This window comes from Triticum urartu, chromosome 5, assembly GCF_003073215.2.
Source record: "Triticum urartu cultivar G1812 chromosome 5, Tu2.1, whole genome shotgun sequence".
Lineage (NCBI taxonomy): Eukaryota > Viridiplantae > Streptophyta > Magnoliopsida > Poales > Poaceae > Triticum > Triticum urartu.
The window spans coordinates 568,414,739-568,426,171 of NC_053026.1; the positions used below are offsets into that span (position 1 = coordinate 568,414,739).

The 11,433-nt window shown below is 48.0% G+C and overlaps 1 long non-coding RNA gene and 8 other non-coding genes across 9 annotated transcripts; all 9 read right to left on the bottom strand.

Moving 5' to 3' along the window:
- Positions 1 to 592: 592 nt before the first annotated feature.
- LOC125511919 lies at positions 593 to 679 on the bottom strand. The gene has a single exon (XR_007285188.1). It is a non-coding gene; the product is annotated as a small nucleolar RNA SNOR75 (small nucleolar RNA).
- Positions 680 to 954: 275 nt separating this feature from the next.
- LOC125511925 lies at positions 955 to 1,041 on the bottom strand. Its single transcript, XR_007285194.1, has one exon. It is a non-coding gene; the product is annotated as a small nucleolar RNA SNOR75 (small nucleolar RNA).
- Positions 1,042 to 5,791: 4,750 nt separating this feature from the next.
- Positions 5,792 to 7,402, bottom strand: LOC125510803. Its single transcript, XR_007284749.1, has 2 exons — positions 7,254 to 7,402; positions 5,792 to 6,042 (listed from the first exon to the last, which is right to left on the bottom strand). It is a non-coding gene; the product is annotated as an uncharacterized LOC125510803 (long non-coding RNA).
- Positions 6,148 to 6,228, bottom strand: LOC125511730. The gene has a single exon (XR_007285085.1). It is a non-coding gene; the product is annotated as a small nucleolar RNA SNORD18 (small nucleolar RNA).
- Positions 6,324 to 6,390, bottom strand: LOC125511750. The gene has a single exon (XR_007285102.1). It is a non-coding gene; the product is annotated as a small nucleolar RNA Z105 (small nucleolar RNA).
- On the bottom strand, positions 6,460 to 6,546 carry LOC125511912. Its single transcript, XR_007285182.1, has one exon. It is a non-coding gene; the product is annotated as a small nucleolar RNA SNOR75 (small nucleolar RNA).
- On the bottom strand, positions 6,663 to 6,749 carry LOC125511914. The gene has a single exon (XR_007285184.1). It is a non-coding gene; the product is annotated as a small nucleolar RNA SNOR75 (small nucleolar RNA).
- Positions 6,871 to 6,958, bottom strand: LOC125511920. The gene has a single exon (XR_007285189.1). It is a non-coding gene; the product is annotated as a small nucleolar RNA SNOR75 (small nucleolar RNA).
- LOC125511911 lies at positions 7,042 to 7,127 on the bottom strand. Its single transcript, XR_007285181.1, has one exon. It is a non-coding gene; the product is annotated as a small nucleolar RNA SNOR75 (small nucleolar RNA).
- Positions 7,403 to 11,433: the final 4,031 nt, after the last annotated feature.

Sequence of the window (11,433 nt, forward strand, 5' to 3'; positions counted from 1 at the left end):
ACATATGAAGATGGGAAGAAGCCTTGATTAGACAGCATGCAAGGGCGAACTTTAGGCGCCAATTACATACTAATTTTACCCTTTTTATGGTAACGAGCATACAACTTTTCACAAATGCATGGAAGAAAGAAAACAACCACCTAAGAGTGAGGCAAATAATTAGTAATCCCTTTGTTCAATAATTGCAAAAGGACGTACAAATCAGTACACAATGTACAATATAATTTTAAATGTGAAGAGTACAAAGTAGGACAAGTAACATATAATTGTTGGGAACATGAGTATTGAGTGTTAGGATTTGATCGGCCTCATTGTGTGATGATCAGTTGGTTAAATGAACAAACAGAAAGCAAGGGTAAACGAAACAAGGGCAGATCTTACAACACGGTATTTGGCAAAAAGTGATAAGAATGAAAGAGTGAGATGAATCTTTCTCCGAAAAAAAACATATATGTTGTCGTTTTGACTTTTGAACTTCACAATGAGTAGGAGGATTTTGTCATTAGGTAAATTATACAACAATTGTCTTCCTCGTTGTGCCAACAACACAGCTAATCCTAAAATGGGGTCACAAAGTTAAAGACTAAGCATGTTCTCTCAGACAAATGCCTTGATTATCCACATAGTTTAACAGAATGGATTACATCACACTCGTCATATGTTTTAATCGCTACAGAGAACTAACACAACAATATCAACTATTTATACCTAACACCAGTACTCCCACCCCGTTCTTAAGTATAATTTTGTTTAGAAATTCCAATACGAACTACATACGGATGTATATAGACATATTTTAGAGTGTAGATTCACTCATTTTGCTCCGTATATAATCCATATTGAAATCTCTAAAAAAGACTTATATTTAGAAACAGAGGGAGTAGTCAAGCAAAACACATACGCACACATAATGACTAAAAAAACAGACAAAGGTTGGGGCAAGTTTAATAAGTATTCTCCCAAACAAACACCTCATTATTCCACACGGTTTGGTATAATAGATTACATCAGACTCTTAACCTTTGTTCATCATCATAGAGTTAATAACCCTAGAAATACCGACGATTTGACTTGAATGTCATGGCTCATGGGTGGCCTAGCAAATCTTCTCTTATCAACACTTGCAGACACACTACATCTAATACGTAGTAGCAACCACAGAGCAAAATATGTGTTGCTTCCTGTCGGTGGTTTAAATTAAGTAAATGTTCAAGATTAGCGTATCAGAAAATCGCAGGTTGATCATTTCCAAGCGAGCAGCTCGCCCCCGCGTCGTCTTGGCTGAGGCGGCACGGGCGGAGACTCGGTCGCGCCGCCGGGCCGCCCTCCCGCCCCCCTCCTTCTTCCCCTCGCCGTCGCCGGAGGAGGCCGCCGGGATAAGCCCTGGCGGCGGACGGCGGCGGCGGGGGCGTTTTCCTCTCGCCAGGCCGCGAGATCTCGGGATGGGAAGGCTCGATCCCCTTTTTCCGCGTCGCGCGATGGATCCGTCCGGGGCTTCTGCTGCGGCTCCGGCGGGCCCCTGTGCCTCCTGGCAGCGGCCTTCCCGGGTGGCACCCGCGATAGCCCCGTCGGCGGGCGCCTGGCCTCCGGCCCGGCTGCTCCTCTCCGACGCGTCGGGGCGGGCGCGGTCCCTGGTCGGGCCGGTGGTGGACTGGCCTCTGGTGGCTCCTGTTGCGCAGCGGTGGTGGGATGCCAGATCGGCCGGATCTGGCTCGTCGGCGTCTTCTCGTCCGGCGGGGAGGTGAGGTGTGGTGGCTCTCCGGTGCTGCTGGCGCGATGGCTTCGCGAGAGGTGGGCGGGTCAGCGAAGGTGCAGTGCGTGAAGGTGCTGGTGGTGTTGGGGTACTCCGGGCGAAAGCTTGGCTGGTCTTGCCGGCCGGCGGCGTCGGCGTCTGTGGACGTCGTTTAACCTCCTTGGAGGCGTCGTTGTGGAGTCCAGCATCCCCTTACGCCCTCGGATCTTGCTCTTCGGGTAAAAGCCTAAGGCCCGGTTGGGTCGGGTGACGGCGTCGACATCGTCGCTTCCCTCTTTGGGGCGTCGCCTTGAAGAGCTTTGGATCCCGGTTGCATGCTTCATGGGCTGGACGCTCGCGGCATTGTGGTCGACAGGTGCCCGTCTGGCAATGCGGATGTTGCGCGGCTTCTTGTTTGTGGCAACGATGGCGGCTTCGGGCGGAGACAGGTTTGCTGATGGTTCTTGGTAGTCGGTCTCTTCCGGCGTGTTCGAGGAGTCGCCGCTCTGGCGTTGGCTCGGTGCAAGCCCAACGCTCTTCTCCTGCAATGCTCGTCGACAGAGTCGGAGCTGCCTGGTCGCCGGCGCGTGTGGTTGACTGTTTGGCATCGGCCGGCGCAAGCCTCGACGCTTCCCCTCGGTGGCGTATGTGCGTTCTTGTGTGGGTTGTCAGGTCGCCCCGTGTGCCTTGTTTCTGTGGGCCAGTTGTGACGGTTTTCGCCCGGTTTTCCGTTTATTAACCGGGCAATTCTCTTCGAGCTTATTTAATGAATCGGGTCCTAAGGGACCGCGTTTCAAAAAAAAAAAGATTAGCGTATCATCTTGTAGCATGGTTGCTATTGAATGTTTGATCCTAGTGATCCTTCCATTATCTAAAAAGTGTCCATGAGTTAGTATTGATATTTGGTCACATCGGCTTTAAGCTAGCCCGTGACGCAGAAGCATACTTTCACTCAAGTGTAAAATATCTCAGGCCCCGACCTTGAGCATGACCTCTTTGCCAGCTCTAGCAAGATGATAGATTCCACCGAAGAAAATTAGTGAAATAGTAATAGATTGATATGTTCTACTATTAGTCGCCTACCACCATTCATAATTGCGATAGTACTTGAGCCATCAAAGTTGCAGGGAGGGACTTGAAAATAACTTTGTCATGTGCAAGCTTATTACCTCAAGTACCTGACCACAAGTAGTATATAGTATCATCTTTGCTATTTCCTTTCTAGAAGTCAGTTCCCACAAGCGCACGCGCAGTCTTGTGACCGGTGATTAACAATGTTTGTGATGCTAACCAAACACATGTTCAACACATTTTAGCCTCTTCTGTTTGCTATAAGCGTGTGAGGGAAAAATCACTTGTTTGATGCGAATGTGGTGCAGCGAAGCACCACGGCTTGGGAATGAGTGGCATCGTGAAAACATGTCAAACAATGATGATTCTTGAGGCTATTTGGTTTGGTTCCTGGTCACAAGGTGTGGATGTTGGGCTTGTTTGGTTTGTGTCCTGGCCACCATGCCTGAAAAAAGTCAGTGCCTGGAACAGCCTGAGAGCATACGTGTTCTATGCCTGGGCAAGTTGGCCTGAGAAGAGGACGTTTGGATGGTGCCCTGGCTTGAAAAAGCATTAGCGAATATTTTATAGTGTCAAAAGTATGTACAGTTGTGGAGCCCATTATACCCGCAGAATATTTTAACACTAATATGTAACCAGGCACGCACCAGGCGTTTGGAATCGTTCGCCTGGCCTCAAGCTAATGGTGGTGCCTGTGTTTGCCCAGGCTAATGATCATCTAATGATCATGACAGTTTTTTCAGGCCAGGCATTGTATCAAACACTCAGGACACTATCCAAACATGTCTCAGGCACACTTGTGGCCAGGCACGAAATCGCCAAGAAGGCAACTAAACTGACCCGTTGTCCGGAGGACGTTTGGTATGCGTCCTCAAGAGTGGACGGCTTGCCCGGCTTGATTCCAGTCATGCACCAGATTATCCTGGCTCAAGCGCTCAAAGTCTGGTGCAGGTGCGAGCGTCGGCTGCAACCTGGATGCTAAGGGCATCTCCAGCCGTTTGCCCCCCCAGGAGGCATTTTTTTCGCCTCCTGGGGGGGCTGCCGGCGAGAATTTTTGCCTGGGTGTCAAAAAGGTTCCACTCGTTGTCTCCCCCACCCCCTCATCTGTCTCTCCTCTGCTCGGCCATGGAGGTGGAGGCGGCATGGCGTGCCCAAGTCCGCTGCCCCGCCGTCGCGTTCGACGCCGCCCCGGCCACGCAGAGGCGGGCGCGAGCTCCGCCCCGGCCACGGGCACGGGCGCGGCGAGCTCCGCGTCTGCTCTGCTCCGCGCGTCCGCCATCGAGCGCGGCTCCGTCCCGCTCTGCCGCGCCGATGCCGCACCGAGCGCGGCTCCGTCCCACTGCCCCGTTCGCGCCCGCCCTAGGCCACGTCTGGCCCCGGCCTCGCCCCGAGCTCCTGCAACACGTCGAGGGAGGAGGGCAGCTCCACGGGCTGCCACCATTACCGCCGACGCACTCCTTGAGCCGCTTGGTGAAGAGCCTGGCGATCTGCAGCTGCGTCTTGGCCATGGTCTCCGCTCGATCTTCAGGAACGAGCTCGCCAGCAGCTCGATGCTCCTCGCGACATCCAGCTCCGGGCCCTTCCGCTTCCTCCCCGGCGCGTCCCATGCCTCCTCGGCGGTGCAGCAGCGGCGCGTCGGCGGCGAGGAAGCAGGACGCGGCGGTGAGCGCGGCGCGGTGGGAGCTCTGGAGTGAGGCGATACGAGGAAGACCGCGTTGAGCACGTCGAGTGCCTTGACGGAGCGGTCGAGTAGGTCGGCGGCGAGGCGATCGGCGGGGGGCCTGGCGAGGGCGTCCACGGCGTCGAGCAGCTTGGAGAGGAACGCCAGCGAGAGCACCGGCCCCTGGTGCTGCGCCGCGGATGAGGAGTGGGCGGTGGGGGCGGCGAGTCGATCGGCGAGGGGAGGGCGAGAGGAGGCCGCAGCAGGGAAGGCGGCCACTGGTGGGAGCGGGGCCGCGGTGGCCGGCGAGGGGAGGGCGAGGGGAGGCTGCGGAGGCGCGCCCCCTGGCGTGCGGCGGCGAGGAGGAGGCCGTGATGGTGGGTGGTAGGTGGCGGAAGGAAAAAGGAGAGGAGAGAGGAGAAAGAATAGAGAAATGAAGAGAAAGGAGAGGAGAGGGGAGAGAGAGGGGCTGGCAAGTGGGGCAGCGGAGAGGAAAAAGCAATGCCGGCGTCCCCAGCTGCCTCCCGGCGGGCTAGGTGCGGGGTGCGCGTGCCGGCGCTAATTTTCATAAAATCCGACGAAAAACGATGTCCTGGGGGCCTGGCTGGGACGTTTTTTACCCGCCGGTGCTAAAAAAAGATGCTTGAGGGACGTCCTGGGGCCCTAGTGGAGATGCCCTAAGCGCTCGGTTGGAACTTCGTCTTCCGGCCGAATCCTTCCCTAAAACAAAGCAGGGCACCGGCGATCGTGACGGTCGGGCTGGAGGATACCGGCAACAAGGTGGATTTCGGACTCGCCAACTCCTGACCCGGTGGATCTCGTCTGAAGGTGGACTCGCCAACAAGGTGGATTTCGATGTGCCTGAAAGTATTGTGGCAGGACGCTCAGAGACGTGTTTGGTATGCATCCTCACTCAAACAGTGCATGGGGAGCACCGGCCGCATTTGTAAAGAAGTGGAGAAAGATTGGACATATATCTCTGTTTTTCTAAAGATCTATCACAAGTGCATAGCACCCCTAGAATGGAGAAAAAAGATTCTCAACACCAAGCCAAGATATCATCTGAAAGATAAGACAAGATATTAAATTGTTTCTCTTTCCAAGTCAATCCACGACTCCTTAAATAAACTAGACCCGAGCTGCAGAGGAAGAGCTCCGTAATGGTCTGTTTGTTGTAGGGACGGGTTGAGCACTCATAGCAATTCCAGTTGTAAATATGCTTTCGAGAAGCAAATGGAAAGAGAACGAACTGAAATAACACTCAACTTAGACCAAAACATCAGATGCATGCCAGAAAAGAAGGAACAGGCAGGGCAGCAAATCAAAAATAGATGATAATATTTCTTAAGCTGAATATCCAGCCTCGATGGAAAGCATATAATTATCCTCATGTTACAAGGGTTGGCATCACCCAAATATCACAACAACCCAGACATATCAGGAACCAGAACACCCTATCATCCCAACATACTGGTGCAATGATACAAGGTTCAGCTTTCTCCTCGTTGTTCACCTACTTGGATCGCTGCCTCATCTTTCGGCGCTTCCTCTTGAGCCTCCTCATCCTCTTCTTCTTCCACTGCACATTAACACAAAATGCAGATCATCAGTACAAATTGCATAGTGCTAGATGTGCAGGAACATGAGATAATTCCACATGAAAAGAGAGACTAGTATGTGATTCAGAATCAGAAGATTGAGTGTTTCATTGGATATCATCACATGATTTTCAGAAACACGGACCAATTGTTCTTCATCATTTCCCAAACCAAAGTCGATTTCTAAGGCAAATAGGAAACAATTATGCTAAGATATCTAAAGAACTAGTTAAGCAAAGTAGATCTGCAGTCAGTTTGACATTCAGAATGAGTAGGAGGATTTTATCATCAAATAGATCGGACAACTATTGTCTTCCTCATCATGCCAACCACGCAATTTTACACACACAAAAAAACAGTGGGAAAACCGTGCTAAGCAAATGGCTAAGCAATCAACGTTCTCTCAGACAAATGCCTCGATTGTCCACATGGTGTAATAGAATGGATTACATCAGACTCGTCATCTGTTTTAATCATCACAGAGAACAAACACAACACTAACAACTTTGTACCTAACACCAGCAGTCAAACAAATCTAATGAAGACACCTGCACAAATTGCAGCAGAAAGAAGAAGAAGGCAGGGGGGCCATTGACAAGTATTCTCTCAGACAAATGCCTCGATTGTCCACACGGTTCAATAGAATGGATTACATCAGACTCGTCATCTGTTTTCATCATCATAGAGAATAATAACCCCAGAAATATCAACGACTTGACTTAGAGTGACACAGGCGGCCAAGCAAATCTAATATTATCCCTCATCTACACAGCAGCAATCATAAATTAAAAGCTTGGAAAAAAACAGAGTTCTCTCAGACAAATGCCTCATGTTGTCCCCACGGTTGAATGGAATGGATTGTATCGGACATCTAATCAGTGTTGATCATCACAGAGAACCACAAACAAAAAGAATCCGATCGATACAAAGCACATCTAGTTTAAACTCAAACGAACACGCTACATCTACAAAATCCAATGTTCTCTCAGACAAATGCCTCGATTGTCCACATGGTTTATAGAATGGATTGCATCGGACTCGTCATCTGTTTTCATCATCACAGAGAACCGCGCAAACAAGCAACTACAACTACCGAGCGCGCGAGCTACATGGTGAGGCAACAGCAGGGAATCACTAGACCGCATCGAGCAGTCGGATCAAAAGGTAAGGTAGAGGTGAATCGGGAACGAACCTTGGCCCTCATCGCGGAGGTGGCGGCGCAGCAGGCGGACTGGGTATCGAACTCTCGGTGTCTGCTTGCTGCGGCGGCGGAGGTGTACGAGGATGGCTCCCGCGTGGTACTTATAGAGGTCGGAAAGGAACCCTAACCAGGATGATGAATGGACGGCTCAGATCGGGACGCGCTGAGTTGGGCCTTAACTCTTTGGCCCATATGTATTTGTGAGAGATGATGATAAGAATTTTCGGGAGCAACTTTGGGCCACAAGGGCCTGTATGGGACTACTTCGCTCCTTAAAATTTAGCTCCGCTGTAGAAAACGCAAGTCATATGGGGTAGCTTCACGATATACCCTAAAACTAGAATCTAAGAGTGTGTCGTGCGTCCAGCAGCCGCCATGTCCCGTGTGTTCTGCGCATCTTTGGGATTTTATTTTTTATTTTTGTACATGTTTTTGGATTTTATATGGTTTTTTGGGCTTTTGCTCGGCTTTCTCTTTGTTTTGGCAAAAAAAAATTCAGAAAGCAACGCATTTGGGCGAGGAGCGCAGAATGTGCTTCTCCGAGAAGCGCAGTTGTGCTTCCTAGAAAATAAACACGGTCATGAAAAGTACATCCTTGCTTTCATGAGAAATATAACCTTGCTTCCACGAGAAGAATATTTGTGCTTCCCAAAAAAGAAAAAAAATATAGCAATGCTTCCTTGAAAAAGGAAAAGGCACAGTTTGTGCTTCTGTGTGAGAACCACACATTATGCTTCCCCGAAAAAAGGGAAAAGCACATCTTGTCCTTTTGTGTGAGAAACACACATTGCGCTTCTCCGAAAAAAGGCTAAAAATGAAACTATGCTTCTCGGCTTCGGTTTTTATTCCTTTTTGGGTTTTGTTACCGTTTTTCTTTCAGTTTCCTACCTTTTCTTGGTTTTCCTTTATTCGTAAAAAAAGTTTGTTGAAACATTGACATGGAATCTAGTTTTGAATCTCGAGGCGAGAAATTCAACGGTGAAAACGGTTCGGGATTTGGATGCATGGTTCAAAAGATGAACTATTTTGAAAAAACAAATCTATAAAAAAAAACTCCTAGATTGTGAGAAGTGACGTGCATGGACTGCGGCACTAGTTAGCACCATAGAAGGTAGAAAATGACCTTTGAAATGGGTACCTCTTAATTAGCGATTTTGAGAATTTTGTATCCTATTGTTCATACCTTCGATTTGTTTACCCCGCATTTGGTCCATGTTCATTTTGTAAGTCGTATTTTGGCTTATCATAGAAATTGTTTTTAAGATAACTTTTTTTTGAGTTTTTCTCAAGATATTAGTGATCATGCAACTACGGGTGGACATATTAGAGCACCTACAACCATAACGCCACTTCCCCCAGATGTCCGGACGAACAACTTGGACATTGCCCGGATCCAAAAATGCTACCCGACCGGACCCTCCAAAGCTGACTTATACGTTCGGGCTGTCTGGCATCCCTCATATCCAACCTATGTGTGGCAGATTTGAGCCCGCCTAGACGCACTTGCCATGTCGGACCAACATGCAGGACCCGTGCAGAAATGCATTGGTCTGCCCCGAGGCTTAATAGTTTGTTGTTCACATTAATGGCGTCACTTCGGCGTGCCGTGTGAGAGGTCAAGCCATGTCTATTAAGTGAAACAAACCCTAGGAACCCTCACATCACCTCCCTCGGTCTGGGTCTTCACACCGTGTGCACGGCCACGTCCAGTCCGCGCACGAGCTCGTCATGTGAAAGGGTGCGCACAAAGATCACATACTACAAGCTTTTGACGTCAGATCGTCGCGCTCAGATCGTGGCAGTGGTTTGTCCGCGTTGGCCAGGCATGTAGCCCACATAGCGGACGCCCTTTCTCTGGCCTCGGATGAGGACGGGGCTTTACGCTCGAATGTGGCTAGGTGATACGTCTTCGTCGTATCTATAATTTTTGATTGTTTCATGCCAATGTTTTACAACTTTCATATACTTTTGGCAATATTTTATATCATTTTTGGGACTAACATATTGATCCAGTGCCCAGTGCGAATTCCTGTTTGTTGCATGTTTTTTGTTTCGCAAAAAATCCATATTAAACAAAGTCCAAACACGATAAAATTTTACGGATATTTTTTTAATATATGTAATTTTTAGGAAGCGGAATCAAAGCGAGACAATGTCGGAATCATTAGCAACATCATCTCCGAAGCCAATAGAATTCATGAAGATGAACATTGTGATGATCACCTATCTAATGAATCACTCTCTCTAGGAATTGATCAATCACAAGACGATGTTGAACATGGATACTATGATGAGGATGATGATAGTGACTTTGATCTCGATGAGTCTATAAGACATTTTTGTCTTATGGAAAATCTTCGCAGCTACATGGCTGGAGGAAAGGAATGGGTTCTTGATAGTGGATGTACCGGTCGCATGACCGGAGACAAGGACATGTTTCATGAGCTTGCTGAAAACAACGACCCTCGAAAGTATGTTACTTTTGGTGACAACTCAAAGGGTAAGGTGGTTGGCCTTGGTAAGGTGGCCATCTCACATGATAGCTCCATACAAAATGTTATACTCGTTGAATCCCTTGACTATAATCTACTTTCCGTATCTAGACTTGCTGGCTTTGGTTTCAATGTCCTATTTACTGAAGTAGATTGCCAAGTGTTTCATAGAGATAATCATAAAATGGCCTTTATCGGTATACGTAGAGGTGATCTATACATTGTTGATTTCACTAAAAAGGCTCAACCTAGAACTTGCTTAATTGCTAAATCCTCTAAAGGTTGGTTGTGGCATAGAAGGTTAGGTCATGTGGGCATGCAGAATCTTGATAATCTAAACAAAGGTGATCATATCCTTGGAGTGAAAGATGTTATATTTGACAAGGATAGATTGTGCAGTGCTTGTCAAGCGGGAAAACAAGTTGGAGGAAGTCACCCCGTGAAGAACATCATGACCACGAGAAGACCGCTCGAGCTACTTCATATGGATCTCTTTGGTCCCAATGCCTACAAAAGTCTTGGTGGAAACTGATGTCTACTACACAACCTTCTTCTTGTAGACGTTGCTGGGCCTCCAAGTGCAGAGTTTTGTAGGACAGTAGCAAATTTCCCTCAAGTGGATGACCTAAGGTTTATCAATCCATAGGAAGCGTAGGATGAAGATGGTCTCTTTCAAGCAACCCTGCAACCAAATAACAAAGAGTCTCTTGTGTCCCCAACACACCCAATACAATGGTAAATTGTATAGGTGCACTAGTTCGGGGAAGAGATGGTGATACAAGTGGTATATGGATGGTAGATAATAGTTTTTGTAATCTGAAAATATAAAAACAGCAAGGTAACTAATGATAAAAGTGAGCGTAAACGGTATTGCAATGTGTTGAAACAAGGCCTAGGGTTCATACTTTCACTAGTGCAAGTCCTCTCAACAATAATAACATAATTGGATCACATAACTATCTCTCAACATGCAACAAAGAGTCACTCCAAAGTCACTAATAGCGGAGAACGAATGAAGAGATTATGGTAGGGTACGAAACCACCTCAAAGTTATTCTTTCCAATCAATTCGTTGGGCTATTCCTATAAGTGTCACAAACAACCCTAGAGTTCGTACGAGAATAACACCTTAAGACACAAATCAATCAAAACCCTAATGTCACCTAGATACTCCAATGTCACCTCAAGTATCCGTGGGCATGATTATACGATATGCATCACACAATCTCAGATTTATCTATTCAACCAACACATAGAACCTCAAAGAGTGCCCCAAAGTTTCTACCGGAGAATCACGACGAAAACGTGTGCCAACCCCTATGCATAGGTCCATGGGCGGAACCCGCAAGTTGATCACCAAAACATACATCAAGTGAATCACGTGGTATCCCATTGTCACCACAGATACGCACGGCAAGACATACATCAAGTGTTCTCAAATCTTTAAAGACTCGATCCGATAAGATAACTTCAAAGGGAAAACTCAATCCATTACAAGAGAGTAGAGGGGGAGGAGAAACATCATAGGATCCAAATATAATAGCAAAGCTCGCGATACATCAAGATCGTATCACCTCAAGAACACGGGAGAGAGAGAGAGAGAAAGATCAAACACATAGCTACTGGTACATACCCTCAGCCCCGAGGGAGAACTACTCCCTCCTTGTCATGGAGAGCACC